Source organism: Hyla sarda, unplaced genomic scaffold (genome assembly GCF_029499605.1).
Source record: "Hyla sarda isolate aHylSar1 unplaced genomic scaffold, aHylSar1.hap1 scaffold_1642, whole genome shotgun sequence".
NCBI classification, from domain to species: Eukaryota; Metazoa; Chordata; class Amphibia; order Anura; family Hylidae; genus Hyla; species Hyla sarda.
This window is the reverse complement of record NW_026608280.1, coordinates 28,372-50,571: the sequence shown is the minus strand read 5'-3', so window position 1 is coordinate 50,571 and position 22,200 is coordinate 28,372. Positions and strand designations below refer to the sequence as shown.

General features: G+C 45.8%; 9 non-coding genes across 9 annotated transcripts; all 9 read left to right on the top strand.

Moving 5' to 3' along the window:
• Positions 1–1,840: 1,840 nt before the first annotated feature.
• LOC130311505 (U2 spliceosomal RNA) lies at positions 1,841–2,031 on the top strand. Its single transcript, XR_008859845.1, has one exon. It is a non-coding gene; the product is annotated as a U2 spliceosomal RNA (small nuclear RNA).
• Positions 2,032–4,130: 2,099 nt separating this feature from the next.
• On the top strand, positions 4,131–4,321 carry LOC130311504 (U2 spliceosomal RNA). Its single transcript, XR_008859844.1, has one exon. It is a non-coding gene; the product is annotated as a U2 spliceosomal RNA (small nuclear RNA).
• A 2,089-nt stretch (positions 4,322–6,410) lies between these two features.
• LOC130311516 (U2 spliceosomal RNA) lies at positions 6,411–6,599 on the top strand. The gene has a single exon (XR_008859856.1). It is a non-coding gene; the product is annotated as a U2 spliceosomal RNA (small nuclear RNA).
• A 2,088-nt stretch (positions 6,600–8,687) lies between these two features.
• LOC130311502 (U2 spliceosomal RNA) lies at positions 8,688–8,878 on the top strand. Its single transcript, XR_008859842.1, has one exon. It is a non-coding gene; the product is annotated as a U2 spliceosomal RNA (small nuclear RNA).
• Positions 8,879–10,969: 2,091 nt separating this feature from the next.
• On the top strand, positions 10,970–11,160 carry LOC130311501 (U2 spliceosomal RNA). The gene has a single exon (XR_008859841.1). It is a non-coding gene; the product is annotated as a U2 spliceosomal RNA (small nuclear RNA).
• Positions 11,161–13,251: 2,091 nt separating this feature from the next.
• LOC130311500 (U2 spliceosomal RNA) lies at positions 13,252–13,442 on the top strand. The gene has a single exon (XR_008859840.1). It is a non-coding gene; the product is annotated as a U2 spliceosomal RNA (small nuclear RNA).
• Positions 13,443–15,540: 2,098 nt separating this feature from the next.
• Positions 15,541–15,731, top strand: LOC130311499 (U2 spliceosomal RNA). The gene has a single exon (XR_008859839.1). It is a non-coding gene; the product is annotated as a U2 spliceosomal RNA (small nuclear RNA).
• A 2,107-nt stretch (positions 15,732–17,838) lies between these two features.
• LOC130311498 (U2 spliceosomal RNA) lies at positions 17,839–18,029 on the top strand. The gene has a single exon (XR_008859838.1). It is a non-coding gene; the product is annotated as a U2 spliceosomal RNA (small nuclear RNA).
• A 2,102-nt stretch (positions 18,030–20,131) lies between these two features.
• On the top strand, positions 20,132–20,322 carry LOC130311497 (U2 spliceosomal RNA). Its single transcript, XR_008859837.1, has one exon. It is a non-coding gene; the product is annotated as a U2 spliceosomal RNA (small nuclear RNA).
• The last annotated feature ends 1,878 nt before the right edge of the window (positions 20,323–22,200 follow it).

Here is a 22,200-nt window from a genome sequence, read left to right as displayed (position 1 = left end):
TAGGGCATGACATGATAGGCAGCTGCCTTGATAGCGGGTGGGTGCTGAATGTTCCTAATTGACAAAATAAGATTAATGCTTATGAAGAAATATAAAATCTCATCCCTTCCCCAATATCGCGCCACACCCCTACCCCTTAATTCCCTGGTTGAACGTGATGGACATATGTCTTTTTTCGACCGTACTAACTATGTAACTATGTAACATAACATGGGGGGGGGGGGTCTCCTGGCTGTTCACACAGGTGTGTCATTGCTGTACATTGACCATGCATTGCTTCTGTGGTATTGCAAAGGCAAAGACAAATGCTTCCAGCCATCCATTGCACTAATGGATTGGTCATCAGCTGGCTGTCTATGTCCCGCATCAATATAGACCAAAGTACAGAGGGTTAGGCTATGCTATTGTGCACCTACCTGATGCATCAGAAGGTGCGAGGCCCTTGCTAAATTCTGTGCACAGACTTTGAGATCTATACTTTAGACTGTATCTAAACCTGCTCCAACATGGACTGACATTCTGGCCTACTTTCAGCCGATGCGACTTGTCTGTCGCTGAACAGTCGCTTTTTATGTATTCAGCACCTATGTATAATGTTGTAAAAATGCTCTAGAAGCTAAAGTCGCAGAAATGTCACACATATTTGGCCTGCAACTTTCTGTGCGACAAATTCAGACAGGAAAAATCAGTATAAATCCTTAGAAAATTATCCCCCAGTGTCTCCATCTGCTGGCGGTATTGAATAAGCATTGCTGCACTGATGGGGTATGCATTAGACGAAAAAAAAGAAGAAAAAGAAGAATAATACGCCCAGAAAAGAGGCGAAAAGGAGAAAAACGTAAAAAAACGTGAAAAAAAAGTAAGAGGAAGAGAAGGGAAAAAAAGGTGGAAATGGGTTTAAAAGTGATTTCGGCGGAGAAATATATATATATATATATATATATATATATATATATATATATATATACGCGCACACACACACATATATATAAACGTATTCTCCGTTGAGATATTGCAGCCGCTGCTGTGTCCAGGCCCAGGAGCCTTAGCACTGTGCTGTGATGTCACTCAATACCACTGACATCACTAGGTGTAAACAACATCTCTCCTTTGCTGTGTATGTGACTATGGAGCTGTTTGGTGATGTCGTCTATTATGGCCTTCATAGAAGCAACAGGAGATTGTTGCATCCATCTAGAACCCTCAGAACTACAGTGCTATGATGTCACTCACTTCCACAGGCCTTGCAGAGTGTAAACAACAACAACCCAGCTTTGTTGTGTATGTAACCATAGGGATTTGTGATGTCACCTAGAACCTTCACAGCAGCGACAGCTTTATGAGGAGCATCAGCACTGCTCTGCCTGAGCAGAACCATCACCGCCATAGGTTGTCAAATAACCCGGATTTAACCCACACAGGTAAGTCCAATGGGGTGCAGGCATGTCCTCTATGCTTACAGCTTCCCGTGGGTGTTGGTTTGATACCGTTTGGGGACAGCCAAGGAGGCATCTGCAGGCAACAAAGGTAGGTGTGTGCTTGTGTGTGTGTTTCCTATGCAGATCCTAAGCCCAGTGTCACATGCAAGTAGGAGGAGTAAGAAGGGTTCCTGGCAAATCCGGGTTATGGATTGCATTTAAAAAGGCCCCGTGGGAGTGCAATGGGCCCCTGTCTTGCTGCTTAGCAATAATGGTATGGGTTTAGGTTCTGCTGTGTGTACTGGTGGTTGACTGCCCCCCAGCCCAGAGTGTGCATGGAAAATTGTCTGGCAGCCTCCCTGACAGCAAGCAGTGATAGTGCCCATGAAGGGGACCTTGTTGGGCCCGCCCCTTTCACGGTTATCGCTTCTCGGCCTTTTGGCTAAGATCAAGTGTAGTATCTGTTCTTATCAGTTTAATATCTGATACGTCCCCTATCTGGGGACCATATATTAAATGGATTTTTGAGAACGGGGGCCGATTTCGAAGCTTGCTTCCGTCGCCCTATGCATTGACCCGATATGGCAGTATCTTCGGGTACAGTGCACCACCCCCTTACAGGGTTAAAAAGAAAGATTCCTACTTTCATTGCTACCTGCTTGCTGGCTAGCCAGCTAGCCAGCCCTGTGGGCCTTGCTGCTGCTGCAGCCAAAAAACAAAAGGTGGTGCTGCTGCTGCTTCTGCTGCTTCTGCTGCTTCTGCTTCTGCTTGTGTCTGGCCCCTGTTGGAGCGTCCAGGCACAGGACTTCTGCTGCTGCTGACTAAATGGCCTCCTTAATTGGATCATTTGAGTAGCCAGCACACCTGTGCAGGTAGGGCATGACATGATAGGCAGCTGCCTTGATAGCGGGTGGGTGCTGAATGTTCCTAATTGACAAAATAAGATTAATGCTTATGAAGAAATATAAAATCTCATCCCTTCCCCAATATCGCGCCACACCCCTACCCCTTAATTCCCTGGTTGAACGTGATGGACATATGTCTTTTTTCGACCGTACTAACTATGTAACTATGTAACATAACATGGGGGGGGGGGTCTCCTGGCTGTTCACACAGGTGTGTCATTGCTGTACATTGACCATGCATTGCTTCTGTGGTATTGCAAAGGCAAAGACAAATGCTTCCAGCCATCCATTGCACTAATGGATTGGTCATCAGCTGGCTGTCTATGTCCCGCATCAATATAGACCAAAGTACAGAGGGTTAGGCTATGCTATTGTGCACCTACCTGATGCATCAGAAGGTGCGAGGCCCTTGCTAAATTCTGTGCACAGACTTTGAGATCTATACTTTAGACTGTATCTAAACCTGCTCCAACATGGACTGACATTCTGGCCTACTTTCAGCCGATGCGACTTGTCTGTCGCTGAACAGTCGCTTTTTATGTATTCAGCACCTATGTATAATGTTGTAAAAATGCTCTAGAAGCTAAAGTCGCAGAAATGTCACACATATTTGGCCTGCAACTTTCTGTGCGACAAATTCAGACAGGAAAAATCAGTATAAATCCTTAGAAAATTATCCCCCAGTGTCTCCATCTGCTGGCGGTATTGAATAAGCATTGCTGCACTGATGGGGTATGCATTAGACGAAAAAAAAGAAGAAAAAGAAGAATAATACGCCCAGAAAAGAGGCGAAAAGGAGAAAAACGTAAAAAAACGTGAAAAAAAAGTAAGAGGAAGAGAAGGGAAAAAAAGGTGGAAATGGGTTTAAAAGTGATTTCGGCGGAGAAATATATATATATATATATATATATATATATATATATATATATATATACGCGCACACACACACATATATATAAACGTATTCTCCGTTGAGATATTGCAGCCGCTGCTGTGTCCAGGCCCAGGAGCCTTAGCACTGTGCTGTGATGTCACTCAATACCACTGACATCACTAGGTGTAAACAACATCTCTCCTTTGCTGTGTATGTGACTATGGAGCTGTTTGGTGATGTCGTCTATTATGGCCTTCATAGAAGCAACAGGAGATTGTTGCATCCATCTAGAACCCTCAGAACTACAGTGCTATGATGTCACTCACTTCCACAGGCCTTGCAGAGTGTAAACAACAACAACCCAGCTTTGTTGTGTATGTAACCATAGGGATTTGTGATGTCACCTAGAACCTTCACAGCAGCGACAGCTTTATGAGGAGCATCAGCACTGCTCTGCCTGAGCAGAACCATCACCGCCATAGGTTGTCAAATAACCCGGATTTAACCCACACAGGTAAGTCCAATGGGGTGCAGGCATGTCCTCTATGCTTACAGCTTCCCGTGGGTGTTGGTTTGATACCGTTTGGGGACAGCCAAGGAGGCATCTGCAGGCAACAAAGGTAGGTGTGTGCTTGTGTGTGTGTTTCCTATGCAGATCCTAAGCCCAGTGTCACATGCAAGTAGGAGGAGTAAGAAGGGTTCCTGGCAAATCCGGGTTATGGATTGCATTTAAAAAGGCCCCGTGGGAGTGCAATGGGCCCCTGTCTTGCTGCTTAGCAATAATGGTATGGGTTTAGGTTCTGCTGTGTGTACTGGTGGTTGACTGCCCCCCAGCCCAGAGTGTGCATGGAAAATTGTCTGGCAGCCTCCCTGACAGCAAGCAGTGATAGTGCCCATGAAGGGGACCTTGTTGGGCCCGCCCCTTTCACGGTTATCGCTTCTCGGCCTTTTGGCTAAGATCAAGTGTAGTATCTGTTCTTATCAGTTTAATATCTGATACGTCCCCTATCTGGGGACCATATATTAAATGGATTTTTGAGAACGGGGGCCGATTTCGAAGCTTGCTTCCGTCGCCCTATGCATTGACCCGATATGGCAGTATCTTCGGGTACAGTGCACCACCCCCTTACAGGGTTAAAAAGAAAGATTCCTACTTTCATTGCTACCTGCTTGCTGGCTAGCCAGCTAGCCAGCCCTGTGGGCCTTGCTGCTGCTGCAGCCAAAAAACAAAAGGTGGTGCTGCTGCTGCTTCTGCTGCTTCTGCTTCTGCTTGTGTCTGGCCCCTGTTGGAGCGTCCAGGCACAGGACTTCTGCTGCTGCTGACTAAATGGCCTCCTTAATTGGATCATTTGAGTAGCCAGCACACCTGTGCAGGTAGGGCATGACATGATAGGCAGCTGCCTTGATAGCGGGTGGGTGCTGAATGTTCCTAATTGACAAAATAAGATTAATGCTTATGAAGAAATATAAAATCTCATCCCTTCCCCAATATCGCGCCACACCCCTACCCCTTAATTCCCTGGTTGAACGTGATGGACATATGTCTTTTTTCGACCGTACTAACTATGTAACTATGTAACATAACATGGGGGGGGGGGGTCTCCTGGCTGTTCACACAGGTGTGTCATTGCTGTACATTGACCATGCATTGCTTCTGTGGTATTGCAAAGGCAAAGACAAATGCTTCCAGCCATCCATTGCACTAATGGATTGGTCATCAGCTGGCTGTCTATGTCCCGCATCAATATAGACCAAAGTACAGAGGGTTAGGCTATGCTATTGTGCACCTACCTGATGCATCAGAAGGTGCGAGGCCCTTGCTAAATTCTGTGCACAGACTTTGAGATCTATACTTTAGACTGTATCTAAACCTGCTCCAACATGGACTGACATTCTGGCCTACTTTCAGCCGATGCGACTTGTCTGTCGCTGAACAGTCGCTTTTTATGTATTCAGCACCTATGTATAATGTTGTAAAAATGCTCTAGAAGCTAAAGTCGCAGAAATGTCACACATATTTGGCCTGCAACTTTCTGTGCGACAAATTCAGACAGGAAAAATCAGTATAAATCCTTAGAAAATTATCCCCCAGTGTCTCCATCTGCTGGCGGTATTGAATAAGCATTGCTGCACTGATGGGGTATGCATTAGACGAAAAAAAAGAAGAAAAAGAAGAATAATACGCCCAGAAAAGAGGCGAAAAGGAGAAAAACGTAAAAAAACGTGAAAAAAAAGTAAGAGGAAGAGAAGGGAAAAAAAGGTGGAAATGGGTTTAAAAGTGATTTCGGCGGAGAAATATATATATATATATATATATATATATATATATATATATATATACGCGCACACACACACATATATATAAACGTATTCTCCGTTGAGATATTGCAGCCGCTGCTGTGTCCAGGCCCAGGAGCCTTAGCACTGTGCTGTGATGTCACTCAATACCACTGACATCACTAGGTGTAAACAACATCTCTCCTTTGCTGTGTATGTGACTATGGAGCTGTTTGGTGATGTCGTCTATTATGGCCTTCATAGAAGCAACAGGAGATTGTTGCATCCATCTAGAACCCTCAGAACTACAGTGCTATGATGTCACTCACTTCCACAGGCCTTGCAGAGTGTAAACAACAACAACCCAGCTTTGTTGTGTATGTAACCATAGGGATTTGTGATGTCACCTAGAACCTTCACAGCAGCGACAGCTTTATGAGGAGCATCAGCACTGCTCTGCCTGAGCAGAACCATCACCGCCATAGGTTGTCAAATAACCCGGATTTAACCCACACAGGTAAGTCCAATGGGGTGCAGGCATGTCCTCTATGCTTACAGCTTCCCGTGGGTGTTGGTTTGATACCGTTTGGGGACAGCCAAGGAGGCATCTGCAGGCAACAAAGGTAGGTGTGTGCTTGTGTGTGTGTTTCCTATGCAGATCCTAAGCCCAGTGTCACATGCAAGTAGGAGGAGTAAGAAGGGTTCCTGGCAAATCCGGGTTATGGATTGCATTTAAAAAGGCCCCGTGGGAGTGCAATGGGCCCCTGTCTTGCTGCTTAGCAATAATGGTATGGGTTTAGGTTCTGCTGTGTGTACTGGTGGTTGACTGCCCCCCAGCCCAGAGTGTGCATGGAAAATTGTCTGGCAGCCTCCCTGACAGCAAGCAGTGATAGTGCCCATGAAGGGGACCTTGTTGGGCCCGCCCCTTTCACGGTTATCGCTTCTCGGCCTTTTGGCTAAGATCAAGTGTAGTATCTGTTCTTATCAGTTTAATATCTGATACGTCCCCTATCTGGGGACCATATTAAATGGATTTTTGAGAACGGGGGCCGATTTCGAAGCTTGCTTCCGTCGCCCTATGCATTGACCCGATATGGCAGTATCTTCGGGTACAGTGCACCACCCCCTTACAGGGTTAAAAAGAAAGATTCCTACTTTCATTGCTACCTGCTTGCTGGCTAGCCAGCTAGCCAGCCCTGTGGGCCTTGCTGCTGCTGCAGCCAAAAAACAAAAGGTGGTGCTGCTGCTGCTTCTGCTGCTTCTGCTTCTGCTTGTGTCTGGCCCCTGTTGGAGCGTCCAGGCACAGGACTTCTGCTGCTGCTGACTAAATGGCCTCCTTAATTGGATCATTTGAGTAGCCAGCACACCTGTGCAGGTAGGGCATGACATGATAGGCAGCTGCCTTGATAGCGGGTGGGTGCTGAATGTTCCTAATTGACAAAATAAGATTAATGCTTATGAAGAAATATAAAATCTCATCCCTTCCCCAATATCGCGCCACACCCCTACCCCTTAATTCCCTGGTTGAACGTGATGGACATATGTCTTTTTTCGACCGTACTAACTATGTAACTATGTAACATAACATGGGGGGGGGGGGTCTCCTGGCTGTTCACACAGGTGTGTCATTGCTGTACATTGACCATGCATTGCTTCTGTGGTATTGCAAAGGCAAAGACAAATGCTTCCAGCCATCCATTGCACTAATGGATTGGTCATCAGCTGGCTGTCTATGTCCCGCATCAATATAGACCAAAGTACAGAGGGTTAGGCTATGCTATTGTGCACCTACCTGATGCATCAGAAGGTGCGAGGCCCTTGCTAAATTCTGTGCACAGACTTTGAGATCTATACTTTAGACTGTATCTAAACCTGCTCCAACATGGACTGACATTCTGGCCTACTTTCAGCCGATGCGACTTGTCTGTCGCTGAACAGTCGCTTTTTATGTATTCAGCACCTATGTATAATGTTGTAAAAATGCTCTAGAAGCTAAAGTCGCAGAAATGTCACACATATTTGGCCTGCAACTTTCTGTGCGACAAATTCAGACAGGAAAAATCAGTATAAATCCTTAGAAAATTATCCCCCAGTGTCTCCATCTGCTGGCGGTATTGAATAAGCATTGCTGCACTGATGGGGTATGCATTAGACGAAAAAAAAGAAGAAAAAGAAGAATAATACGCCCAGAAAAGAGGCGAAAAGGAGAAAAACGTAAAAAAACGTGAAAAAAAAGTAAGAGGAAGAGAAGGGAAAAAAAGGTGGAAATGGGTTTAAAAGTGATTTCGGCGGAGAATATATATATATATATATATATATATATATATATATATATATATACGCGCACACACACACATATATATAAACGTATTCTCCGTTGAGATATTGCAGCCGCTGCTGTGTCCAGGCCCAGGAGCCTTAGCACTGTGCTGTGATGTCACTCAATACCACTGACATCACTAGGTGTAAACAACATCTCTCCTTTGCTGTGTATGTGACTATGGAGCTGTTTGGTGATGTCGTCTATTATGGCCTTCATAGAAGCAACAGGAGATTGTTGCATCCATCTAGAACCCTCAGAACTACAGTGCTATGATGTCACTCACTTCCACAGGCCTTGCAGAGTGTAAACAACAACAACCCAGCTTTGTTGTGTATGTAACCATAGGGATTTGTGATGTCACCTAGAACCTTCACAGCAGCGACAGCTTTATGAGGAGCATCAGCACTGCTCTGCCTGAGCAGAACCATCACCGCCATAGGTTGTCAAATAACCCGGATTTAACCCACACAGGTAAGTCCAATGGGGTGCAGGCATGTCCTCTATGCTTACAGCTTCCCGTGGGTGTTGGTTTGATACCGTTTGGGGACAGCCAAGGAGGCATCTGCAGGCAACAAAGGTAGGTGTGTGCTTGTGTGTGTGTTTCCTATGCAGATCCTAAGCCCAGTGTCACATGCAAGTAGGAGGAGTAAGAAGGGTTCCTGGCAAATCCGGGTTATGGATTGCATTTAAAAAGGCCCCGTGGGAGTGCAATGGGCCCCTGTCTTGCTGCTTAGCAATAATGGTATGGGTTTAGGTTCTGCTGTGTGTACTGGTGGTTGACTGCCCCCCAGCCCAGAGTGTGCATGGAAAATTGTCTGGCAGCCTCCCTGACAGCAAGCAGTGATAGTGCCCATGAAGGGGACCTTGTTGGGCCCGCCCCTTTCACGGTTATCGCTTCTCGGCCTTTTGGCTAAGATCAAGTGTAGTATCTGTTCTTATCAGTTTAATATCTGATACGTCCCCTATCTGGGGACCATATATTAAATGGATTTTTGAGAACGGGGGCCGATTTCGAAGCTTGCTTCCGTCGCCCTATGCATTGACCCGATATGGCAGTATCTTCGGGTACAGTGCACCACCCCCTTACAGGGTTAAAAAGAAAGATTCCTACTTTCATTGCTACCTGCTTGCTGGCTAGCCAGCTAGCCAGCCCTGTGGGCCTTGCTGCTGCTGCAGCCAAAAAACAAAAGGTGGTGCTGCTGCTGCTTCTGCTGCTTCTGCTTCTGCTTGTGTCTGGCCCCTGTTGGAGCGTCCAGGCACAGGACTTCTGCTGCTGCTGACTAAATGGCCTCCTTAATTGGATCATTTGAGTAGCCAGCACACCTGTGCAGGTAGGGCATGACATGATAGGCAGCTGCCTTGATAGCGGGTGGGTGCTGAATGTTCCTAATTGACAAAATAAGATTAATGCTTATGAAGAAATATAAAATCTCATCCCTTCCCCAATATCGCGCCACACCCCTACCCCTTAATTCCCTGGTTGAACGTGATGGACATATGTCTTTTTTCGACCGTACTAACTATGTAACTATGTAACATAACATGGGGGGGGGGGGTCTCCTGGCTGTTCACACAGGTGTGTCATTGCTGTACATTGACCATGCATTGCTTCTGTGGTATTGCAAAGGCAAAGACAAATGCTTCCAGCCATCCATTGCACTAATGGATTGGTCATCAGCTGGCTGTCTATGTCCCGCATCAATATAGACCAAAGTACAGAGGGTTAGGCTATGCTATTGTGCACCTACCTGATGCATCAGAAGGTGCGAGGCCCTTGCTAAATTCTGTGCACAGACTTTGAGATCTATACTTTAGACTGTATCTAAACCTGCTCCAACATGGACTGACATTCTGGCCTACTTTCAGCCGATGCGACTTGTCTGTCGCTGAACAGTCGCTTTTTATGTATTCAGCACCTATGTATAATGTTGTAAAAATGCTCTAGAAGCTAAAGTCGCAGAAATGTCACACATATTTGGCCTGCAACTTTCTGTGCGACAAATTCAGACAGGAAAAATCAGTATAAATCCTTAGAAAATTATCCCCCAGTGTCTCCATCTGCTGGCGGTATTGAATAAGCATTGCTGCACTGATGGGGTATGCATTAGACGAAAAAAAAGAAGAAAAAGAAGAATAATACGCCCAGAAAAGAGGCGAAAAGGAGAAAAACGTAAAAAAACGTGAAAAAAAAGTAAGAGGAAGAGAAGGGAAAAAAAGGTGGAAATGGGTTTAAAAGTGATTTCGGCGGAGAAATATATATATATATATATATATATATATATATATATATATATATATACGCGCACACACACACATATATATAAACGTATTCTCCGTTGAGATATTGCAGCCGCTGCTGTGTCCAGGCCCAGGAGCCTTAGCACTGTGCTGTGATGTCACTCAATACCACTGACATCACTAGGTGTAAACAACATCTCTCCTTTGCTGTGTATGTGACTATGGAGCTGTTTGGTGATGTCGTCTATTATGGCCTTCATAGAAGCAACAGGAGATTGTTGCATCCATCTAGAACCCTCAGAACTACAGTGCTATGATGTCACACACTTCCACAGGCCTTGCAGAGTGTAAACAACAACAACCCAGCTTTGTTGTGTATGTAACCATAGGGATTTGTGATGTCACCTAGAACCTTCACAGCAGCGACAGCTTTATGAGGAGCATCAGCACTGCTCTGCCTGAGCAGAACCATCACCGCCATAGGTTGTCAAATAACCCGGATTTAACCCACACAGGTAAGTCCAATGGGGTGCAGGCATGTCCTCTATGCTTACAGCTTCCCGTGGGTGTTGGTTTGATACCGTTTGGGGACAGCCAAGGAGGCATCTGCAGGCAACAAAGGTAGGTGTGTGCTTGTGTGTGTGTTTCCTATGCAGATCCTAAGCCCAGTGTCACATGCAAGTAGGAGGAGTAAGAAGGGTTCCTGGCAAATCCGGGTTATGGATTGCATTTAAAAAGGCCCCGTGGGAGTGCAATGGGCCCCTGTCTTGCTGCTTAGCAATAATGGTATGGGTTTAGGTTCTGCTGTGTGTACTGGTGGTTGACTGCCCCCCAGCCCAGAGTGTGCATGGAAAATTGTCTGGCAGCCTCCCTGACAGCAAGCAGTGATAGTGCCCATGAAGGGGACCTTGTTGGGCCCGCCCCTTTCACGGTTATCGCTTCTCGGCCTTTTGGCTAAGATCAAGTGTAGTATCTGTTCTTATCAGTTTAATATCTGATACGTCCCCTATCTGGGGACCATATATTAAATGGATTTTTGAGAACGGGGGCCGATTTCGAAGCTTGCTTCCGTCGCCCTATGCATTGACCCGATATGGCAGTATCTTCGGGTACAGTGCACCACCCCCTTACAGGGTTAAAAAGAAAGATTCCTACTTTCATTGCTACCTGCTTGCTGGCTAGCCAGCTAGCCAGCCCTGTGGGCCTTGCTGCTGCTGCAGCCAAAAAACAAAAGGTGGTGCTGCTGCTGCTTCTGCTGCTTCTGCTTCTGCTTGTGTCTGGCCCCTGTTGGAGCGTCCAGGCACAGGACTTCTGCTGCTGCTGACTAAATGGCCTCCTTAATTGGATCATTTGAGTAGCCAGCACACCTGTGCAGGTAGGGCATGACATGATAGGCAGCTGCCTTGATAGCGGGTGGGTGCTGAATGTTCCTAATTGACAAAATAAGATTAATGCTTATGAAGAAATATAAAATCTCATCCCTTCCCCAATATCGCGCCACACCCCTACCCCTTAATTCCCTGGTTGAACGTGATGGACATATGTCTTTTTTCGACCGTACTAACTATGTAACTATGTAACATAACATGGGGGGGGGGGGTCTCCTGGCTGTTCACACAGGTGTGTCATTGCTGTACATTGACCATGCATTGCTTCTGTGGTATTGCAAAGGCAAAGACAAATGCTTCCAGCCATCCATTGCACTAATGGATTGGTCATCAGCTGGCTGTCTATGTCCCGCATCAATATAGACCAAAGTACAGAGGGTTAGGCTATGCTATTGTGCACCTACCTGATGCATCAGAAGGTGCGAGGCCCTTGCTAAATTCTGTGCACAGACTTTGAGATCTATACTTTAGACTGTATCTAAACCTGCTCCAACATGGACTGACATTCTGGCCTACTTTCAGCCGATGCGACTTGTCTGTCGCTGAACAGTCGCTTTTTATGTATTCAGCACCTATGTATAATGTTGTAAAAATGCTCTAGAAGCTAAAGTCGCAGAAATGTCACACATATTTGGCCTGCAACTTTCTGTGCGACAAATTCAGACAGGAAAAATCAGTATAAATCCTTAGAAAATTATCCCCCAGTGTCTCCATCTGCTGGCGGTATTGAATAAGCATTGCTGCACTGATGGGGTATGCATTAGACGAAAAAAAAGAAGAAAAAGAAGAATAATACGCCCAGAAAAGAGGCGAAAAGGAGAAAAACGTAAAAAAACGTGAAAAAAAAGTAAGAGGAAGAGAAGGGAAAAAAAGGTGGAAATGGGTTTAAAAGTGATTTCGGCGGAGAAATATATATATATATATATATATATATATATATATATATATATATATACGCGCACACACACACATATATATAAACGTATTCTCCGTTGAGATATTGCAGCCGCTGCTGTGTCCAGGCCCAGGAGCCTTAGCACTGTGCTGTGATGTCACTCAATACCACTGACATCACTAGGTGTAAACAACATCTCTCCTTTGCTGTGTATGTGACTATGGAGCTGTTTGGTGATGTCGTCTATTATGGCCTTCATAGAAGCAACAGGAGATTGTTGCATCCATCTAGAACCCTCAGAACTACAGTGCTATGATGTCACTCACTTCCACAGGCCTTGCAGAGTGTAAACAACAACAACCCAGCTTTGTTGTGTATGTAACCATAGGGATTTGTGATGTCACCTAGAACCTTCACAGCAGCGACAGCTTTATGAGGAGCATCAGCACTGCTCTGCCTGAGCAGAACCATCACCGCCATAGGTTGTCAAATAACCCGGATTTAACCCACACAGGTAAGTCCAATGGGGTGCAGGCATGTCCTCTATGCTTACAGCTTCCCGTGGGTGTTGGTTTGATACCGTTTGGGGACAGCCAAGGAGGCATCTGCAGGCAACAAAGGTAGGTGTGTGCTTGTGTGTGTGTTTCCTATGCAGATCCTAAGCCCAGTGTCACATGCAAGTAGGAGGAGTAAGAAGGGTTCCTGGCAAATCCGGGTTATGGATTGCATTTAAAAAGGCCCCGTGGGAGTGCAATGGGCCCCTGTCTTGCTGCTTAGCAATAATGGTATGGGTTTAGGTTCTGCTGTGTGTACTGGTGGTTGACTGCCCCCCAGCCCAGAGTGTGCATGGAAAATTGTCTGGCAGCCTCCCTGACAGCAAGCAGTGATAGTGCCCATGAAGGGGACCTTGTTGGGCCCGCCCCTTTCACGGTTATCGCTTCTCGGCCTTTTGGCTAAGATCAAGTGTAGTATCTGTTCTTATCAGTTTAATATCTGATACGTCCCCTATCTGGGGACCATATATTAAATGGATTTTTGAGAACGGGGGCCGATTTCGAAGCTTGCTTCCGTCGCCCTATGCATTGACCCGATATGGCAGTATCTTCGGGTACAGTGCACCACCCCCTTACAGGGTTAAAAAGAAAGATTCCTACTTTCATTGCTACCTGCTTGCTGGCTAGCCAGCTAGCCAGCCCTGTGGGCCTTGCTGCTGCTGCAGCCAAAAAACAAAAGGTGGTGCTGCTGCTGCTTCTGCTGCTTCTGCTTCTGCTTGTGTCTGGCCCCTGTTGGAGCGTCCAGGCACAGGACTTCTGCTGCTGCTGACTAAATGGCCTCCTTAATTGGATCATTTGAGTAGCCAGCACACCTGTGCAGGTAGGGCATGACATGATAGGCAGCTGCCTTGATAGCGGGTGGGTGCTGAATGTTCCTAATTGACAAAATAAGATTAATGCTTATGAAGAAATATAAAATCTCATCCCTTCCCCAATATCGCGCCACACCCCTACCCCTTAATTCCCTGGTTGAACGTGATGGACATATGTCTTTTTTCGACCGTACTAACTATGTAACTATGTAACATAACATGGGGGGGGGGGGGTCTCCTGGCTGTTCACACAGGTGTGTCATTGCTGTACATTGACCATGCATTGCTTCTGTGGTATTGCAAAGGCAAAGACAAATGCTTCCAGCCATCCATTGCACTAATGGATTGGTCATCAGCTGGCTGTCTATGTCCCGCATCAATATAGACCAAAGTACAGAGGGTTAGGCTATGCTATTGTGCACCTACCTGATGCATCAGAAGGTGCGAGGCCCTTGCTAAATTCTGTGCACAGACTTTGAGATCTATACTTTAGACTGTATCTAAACCTGCTCCAACATGGACTGACATTCTGGCCTACTTTCAGCCGATGCGACTTGTCTGTCGCTGAACAGTCGCTTTTTATGTATTCAGCACCTATGTATAATGTTGTAAAAATGCTCTAGAAGCTAAAGTCGCAGAAATGTCACACATATTTGGCCTGCAACTTTCTGTGCGACAAATTCAGACAGGAAAAATCAGTATAAATCCTTAGAAAATTATCCCCCAGTGTCTCCATCTGCTGGCGGTATTGAATAAGCATTGCTGCACTGATGGGGTATGCATTAGACGAAAAAAAAGAAGAAAAAGAAGAATAATACGCCCAGAAAAGAGGCGAAAAGGAGAAAAACGTAAAAAAACGTGAAAAAAAAGTAAGAGGAAGAGAAGGGAAAAAAAGGTGGAAATGGGTTTAAAAGTGATTTCGGCGGAGAAATATATATATATATATATATATATATATATATATATATATATATATATATATACGCGCACACACACACATATATATAAACGTATTCTCCGTTGAGATATTGCAGCCGCTGCTGTGTCCAGGCCCAGGAGCCTTAGCACTGTGCTGTGATGTCACTCAATACCACTGACATCACTAGGTGTAAACAACATCTCTCCTTTGCTGTGTATGTGACTATGGAGCTGTTTGGTGATGTCGTCTATTATGGCCTTCATAGAAGCAACAGGAGATTGTTGCATCCATCTAGAACCCTCAGAACTACAGTGCTATGATGTCACTCACTTCCACAGGCCTTGCAGAGTGTAAACAACAACAACCCAGCTTTGTTGTGTATGTAACCATAGGGATTTGTGATGTCACCTAGAACCTTCACAGCAGCGACAGCTTTATGAGGAGCATCAGCACTGCTCTGCCTGAGCAGAACCATCACCGCCATAGGTTGTCAAATAACCCGGATTTAACCCACACAGGTAAGTCCAATGGGGTGCAGGCATGTCCTCTATGCTTACAGCTTCCCGTGGGTGTTGGTTTGATACCGTTTGGGGACAGCCAAGGAGGCATCTGCAGGCAACAAAGGTAGGTGTGTGCTTGTGTGTGTGTTTCCTATGCAGATCCTAAGCCCAGTGTCACATGCAAGTAGGAGGAGTAAGAAGGGTTCCTGGCAAATCCGGGTTATGGATTGCATTTAAAAAGGCCCCGTGGGAGTGCAATGGGCCCCTGTCTTGCTGCTTAGCAATAATGGTATGGGTTTAGGTTCTGCTGTGTGTACTGGTGGTTGACTGCCCCCCAGCCCAGAGTGTGCATGGAAAATTGTCTGGCAGCCTCCCTGACAGCAAGCAGTGATAGTGCCCATGAAGGGGACCTTGTTGGGCCCGCCCCTTTCACGGTTATCGCTTCTCGGCCTTTTGGCTAAGATCAAGTGTAGTATCTGTTCTTATCAGTTTAATATCTGATACGTCCCCTATCTGGGGACCATATATTAAATGGATTTTTGAGAACGGGGGCCGATTTCGAAGCTTGCTTCCGTCGCCCTATGCATTGACCCGATATGGCAGTATCTTCGGGTACAGTGCACCACCCCCTTACAGGGTTAAAAAGAAAGATTCCTACTTTCATTGCTACCTGCTTGCTGGCTAGCCAGCTAGCCAGCCCTGTGGGCCTTGCTGCTGCTGCAGCCAAAAAACAAAAGGTGGTGCTGCTGCTGCTTCTGCTGCTTCTGCTTCTGCTTGTGTCTGGCCCCTGTTGGAGCGTCCAGGCACAGGACTTCTGCTGCTGCTGACTAAATGGCCTCCTTAATTGGATCATTTGAGTAGCCAGCACACCTGTGCAGGTAGGGCATGACATGATAGGCAGCTGCCTTGATAGCGGGTGGGTGCTGAATGTTCCTAATTGACAAAATAAGATTAATGCTTATGAAGAAATATAAAATCTCATCCCTTCCCCAATATCGCGCCACACCCCTACCCCTTAATTCCCTGGTTGAACGTGATGGACATATGTCTTTTTTCGACCGTACTAACTATGTAACTATGTAACATAACATGGGGGGGGGGGGTCTCCTGGCTGTTCACACAGGTGTGTCATTGCTGTACATTGACCATGCATTGCTTCTGTGGTATTGCAAAGGCAAAGACAAATGCTTCCAGCCATCCATTGCACTAATGGATTGGTCATCAGCTGGCTGTCTATGTCCCGCATCAATATAGACCAAAGTACAGAGGGTTAGGCTATGCTATTGTGCACCTACCTGATGCATCAGAAGGTGCGAGGCCCTTGCTAAATTCTGTGCACAGACTTTGAGATCTATACTTTAGACTGTATCTAAACCTGCTCCAACATGGACTGACATTCTGGCCTACTTTCAGCCGATGCGACTTGTCTGTCGCTGAACAGTCGCTTTTTATGTATTCAGCACCTATGTATAATGTTGTAAAAATGCTCTAGAAGCTAAAGTCGCAGAAATGTCACACATATTTGGCCTGCAACTTTCTGTGCGACAAATTCAGACAGGAAAAATCAGTATAAATCCTTAGAAAATTATCCCCCAGTGTCTCCATCTGCTGGCGGTATTGAATAAGCATTGCTGCACTGATGGGGTATGCATTAGACGAAAAAAAAGAAGAAAAAGAAGAATAATACGCCCAGAAAAGAGGCGAAAAGGAGAAAAACGTAAAAAAACGTGAAAAAAAAGTAAGAGGAAGAGAAGGGAAAAAAAGGTGGAAATGGGTTTAAAAGTGATTTCGGCGGAGAAATATATATATATATATATATATATATATATATATATATATATATATATATATATATATATATGCGCGCACACACACACATATATATAAACGTATTCTCCGTTGAGATATTGCAGCCGCTGCTGTGTCCAGGCCCAGGAGCCTTAGCACTGTGCTGTGATGTCACTCAATACCACTGACATCACTAGGTGTAAACAACATCTCTCCTTTGCTGTGTATGTGACTATGGAGCTGTTTGGTGATGTCGTCTATTATGGCCTTCATAGAAGCAACAGGAGATTGTTGCATCCATCTAGAACCCTCAGAACTACAGTGCTATGATGTCACTCACTTCCACAGGCCTTGCAGAGTGTAAACAACAACAACCCAGCTTTGTTGTGTATGTAACCATAGGGATTTGTGATGTCACCTAGAACCTTCACAGCAGCGACAGCTTTATGAGGAGCATCAGCACTGCTCTGCCTGAGCAGAACCATCACCGCCATAGGTTGTCAAATAACCCGGATTTAACCCACACAGGTAAGTCCAATGGGGTGCAGGCATGTCCTCTATGCTTACAGCTTCCCGTGGGTGTTGGTTTGATACCGTTTGGGGACAGCCAAGGAGGCATCTGCAGGCAACAAAGGTAGGTGTGTGCTTGTGTGTGTGTTTCCTATGCAGATCCTAAGCCCAGTGTCACATGCAAGTAGGAGGAGTAAGAAGGGTTCCTGGCAAATCCGGGTTATGGATTGCATTTAAAAAGGCCCCGTGGGAGTGCAATGGGCCCCTGTCTTGCTGCTTAGCAATAATGGTATGGGTTTAGGTTCTGCTGTGTGTACTGGTGGTTGACTGCCCCCCAGCCCAGAGTGTGCATGGAAAATTGTCTGGCAGCCTCCCTGACAGCAAGCAGTGATAGTGCCCATGAAGGGGACCTTGTTGGGCCCGCCCCTTTCACGGTTATCGCTTCTCGGCCTTTTGGCTAAGATCAAGTGTAGTATCTGTTCTTATCAGTTTAATATCTGATACGTCCCCTATCTGGGGACCATATATTAAATGGATTTTTGAGAACGGGGGCCGATTTCGAAGCTTGCTTCCGTCGCCCTATGCATTGACCCGATATGGCAGTATCTTCGGGTACAGTGCACCACCCCCTTACAGGGTTAAAAAGAAAGATTCCTACTTTCATTGCTACCTGCTTGCTGGCTAGCCAGCTAGCCAGCCCTGTGGGCCTTGCTGCTGCTGCAGCCAAAAAACAAAAGGTGGTGCTGCTGCTGCTTCTGCTGCTTCTGCTTCTGCTTGTGTCTGGCCCCTGTTGGAGCGTCCAGGCACAGGACTTCTGCTGCTGCTGACTAAATGGCCTCCTTAATTGGATCATTTGAGTAGCCAGCACACCTGTGCAGGTAGGGCATGACATGATAGGCAGCTGCCTTGATAGCGGGTGGGTGCTGAATGTTCCTAATTGACAAAATAAGATTAATGCTTATGAAGAAATATAAAATCTCATCCCTTCCCCAATATCGCGCCACACCCCTACCCCTTAATTCCCTGGTTGAACGTGATGGACATATGTCTTTTTTCGACCGTACTAACTATGTAACTATGTAACATAACATGGGGGGGGGGGGGTCTCCTGGCTGTTCACACAGGTGTGTCATTGCTGTACATTGACCATGCATTGCTTCTGTGGTATTGCAAAGGCAAAGACAAATGCTTCCAGCCATCCATTGCACTAATGGATTGGTCATCAGCTGGCTGTCTATGTCCCGCATCAATATAGACCAAAGTACAGAGGGTTAGGCTATGCTATTGTGCACCTACCTGATGCATCAGAAGGTGCGAGGCCCTTGCTAAATTCTGTGCACAGACTTTGAGATCTATACTTTAGACTGTATCTAAACCTGCTCCAACATGGACTGACATTCTGGCCTACTTTCAGCCGATGCGACTTGTCTGTCGCTGAACAGTCGCTTTTTATGTATTCAGCACCTATGTATAATGTTGTAAAAATGCTCTAGAAGCTAAAGTCGCAGAAATGTCACACATATTTGGCCTGCAACTTTCTGTGCGACAAATTCAGACAGGAAAAATCAGTATAAATCCTTAGAAAATTATCCCCCAGTGTCTCCATCTGCTGGCGGTATTGAATAAGCATTGCTGCACTGATGGGGTATGCATTAGACGAAAAAAAAGAAGAAAAAGAAGAATAATACGCCCAGAAAAGAGGCGAAAAGGAGAAAAACGTAAAAAAACGTGAAAAAAAAGTAAGAGGAAGAGAAGGGAAAAAAAGGTGGAAATGGGTTTAAAAGTGATTTCGGCGGAGAAATATATATATATATATATATATATATATATATATATATATATATATATATATATATACGCGCACACACACACATATATATAAACGTATTCTCCGTTGAGATATTGCAGCCGCTGCTGTGTCCAGGCCCAGGAGCCTTAGCACTGTGCTGTGATGTCACTCAATACCACTGACATCACTAGGTGTAAACAACATCTCTCCTTTGCTGTGTATGTGACTATGGAGCTGTTTGGTGATGTCGTCTATTATGGCCTTCATAGAAGCAACAGGAGATTGTTGCATCCATCTAGAACCCTCAGAACTACAGTGCTATGATGTCACTCACTTCCACAGGCCTTGCAGAGTGTAAACAACAACAACCCAGCTTTGTTGTGTATGTAACCATAGGGATTTGTGATGTCACCTAGAACCTTCACAGCAGCGACAGCTTTATGAGGAGCATCAGCACTGCTCTGCCTGAGCAGAACCATCACCGCCATAGGTTGTCAAATAACCCGGATTTAACCCACACAGGTAAGTCCAATGGGGTGCAGGCATGTCCTCTATGCTTACAGCTTCCCGTGGGTGTTGGTTTGATACCGTTTGGGGACAGCCAAGGAGGCATCTGCAGGCAACAAAGGTAGGTGTGTGCTTGTGTGTGTGTTTCCTATGCAGATCCTAAGCCCAGTGTCACATGCAAGTAGGAGGAGTAAGAAGGGTTCCTGGCAAATCCGGGTTATGGATTGCATTTAAAAAGGCCCCGTGGGAGTGCAATGGGCCCCTGTCTTGCTGCTTAGCAATAATGGTATGGGTTTAGGTTCTGCTGTGTGTACTGGTGGTTGACTGCCCCCCAGCCCAGAGTGTGCATGGAAAATTGTCTGGCAGCCTCCCTGACAGCAAGCAGTGATAGTGCCCATGAAGGGGACCTTGTTGGGCCCGCCCCTTTCACGGTTATCGCTTCTCGGCCTTTTGGCTAAGATCAAGTGTAGTATCTGTTCTTATCAGTTTAATATCTGATACGTCCCCTATCTGGGGACCATATATTAAATGGATTTTTGAGAACGGGGGCCGATTTCGAAGCTTGCTTCCGTCGCCCTATGCATTGACCCGATATGGCAGTATCTTCGGGTACAGTGCACCACCCCCTTACAGGGTTAAAAAGAAAGATTCCTACTTTCATTGCTACCTGCTTGCTGGCTAGCCAGCTAGCCAGCCCTGTGGGCCTTGCTGCTGCTGCAGCCAAAAAACAAAAGGTGGTGCTGCTGCTGCTTCTGCTGCTTCTGCTTCTGCTTGTGTCTGGCCCCTGTTGGAGCGTCCAGGCACAGGACTTCTGCTGCTGCTGACTAAATGGCCTCCTTAATTGGATCATTTGAGTAGCCAGCACACCTGTGCAGGTAGGGCATGACATGATAGGCAGCTGCCTTGATAGCGGGTGGGTGCTGAATGTTCCTAATTGACAAAATAAGATTAATGCTTATGAAGAAATATAAAATCTCATCCCTTCCCCAATATCGCGCCACACCCCTACCCCTTAATTCCCTGGTTGAACGTGATGGACATATGTCTTTTTTCGACCGTACTAACTATGTAACTATGTAACATAACATGGGGGGGGGGGGTCTCCTGGCTGTTCACACAGGTGTGTCATTGCTGTACATTGACCATGCATTGCTTCTGTGGTATTGCAAAGGCAAAGACAAATGCTTCCAGCCATCCATTGCACTAATGGATTGGTCATCAGCTGGCTGTCTATGTCCCGCATCAATATAGACCAAAGTACAGAGGGTTAGGCTATGCTATTGTGCACCTACCTGATGCATCAGAAGGTGCGAGGCCCTTGCTAAATTCTGTGCACAGACTTTGAGATCTATACTTTAGACTGTATCTAAACCTGCTCCAACATGGACTGACATTCTGGCCTACTTTCAGCCGATGCGACTTGTCTGTCGCTGAACAGTCGCTTTTTATGTATTCAGCACCTATGTATAATGTTGTAAAAATGCTCTAGAAGCTAAAGTCGCAGAAATGTCACACATATTTGGCCTGCAACTTTCTGTGCGACAAATTCAGACAGGAAAAATCAGTATAAATCCTTAGAAAATTATCCCCCAGTGTCTCCATCTGCTGGCGGTATTGAATAAGCATTGCTGCACTGATGGGGTATGCATTAGACGAAAAAAAAGAAGAAAAAGAAGAATAATACGCCCAGAAAAGAGGCGAAAAGGAGAAAAACGTAAAAAAACGTGAAAAAAAAGTAAGAGGAAGAGAAGGGAAAAAAAGGTGGAAATGGGTTTAAAAGTGATTTCGGCGGAGAAATATATATATATATATATATATATATATATATATATACGCGCACACACACACATATATATAAACGTATTCTCCGTTGAGATATTGCAGCCGCTGCTGTGTCCAGGCCCAGGAGCCTTAGCACTGTGCTGTGATGTCACTCAATACCACTGACATCACTAGGTGTAAACAACATCTCTCCTTTGCTGTGTATGTGACTATGGAGCTGTTTGGTGATGTCGTCTATTATGGCCTTCATAGAAGCAACAGGAGATTGTTGCATCCATCTAGAACCCTCAGAACTACAGTGCTATGATGTCACTCACTTCCACAGGCCTTGCAGAGTGTAAACAACAACAACCCAGCTTTGTTGTGTATGTAACCATAGGGATTTGTGATGTCACCTAGAACCTTCACAGCAGCGACAGCTTTATGAGGAGCATCAGCACTGCTCTGCCTGAGCAGAACCATCACCGCCATAGGTTGTCAAATAACCCGGATTTAACCCACACAGGTAAGTCCAATGGGGTGCAGGCATGTCCTCTATGCTTACAGCTTCCCGTGGGTGTTGGTTTGATACCGTTTGGGGACAGCCAAGGAGGCATCTGCAGGCAACAAAGGTAGGTGTGTGCTTGTGTGTGTGTTTCCTATGCAGATCCTAAGCCCAGTGTCACATGCAAGTAGGAGGAGTAAGAAGGGTTCCTGGCAAATCCGGGTTATGGATTGCATT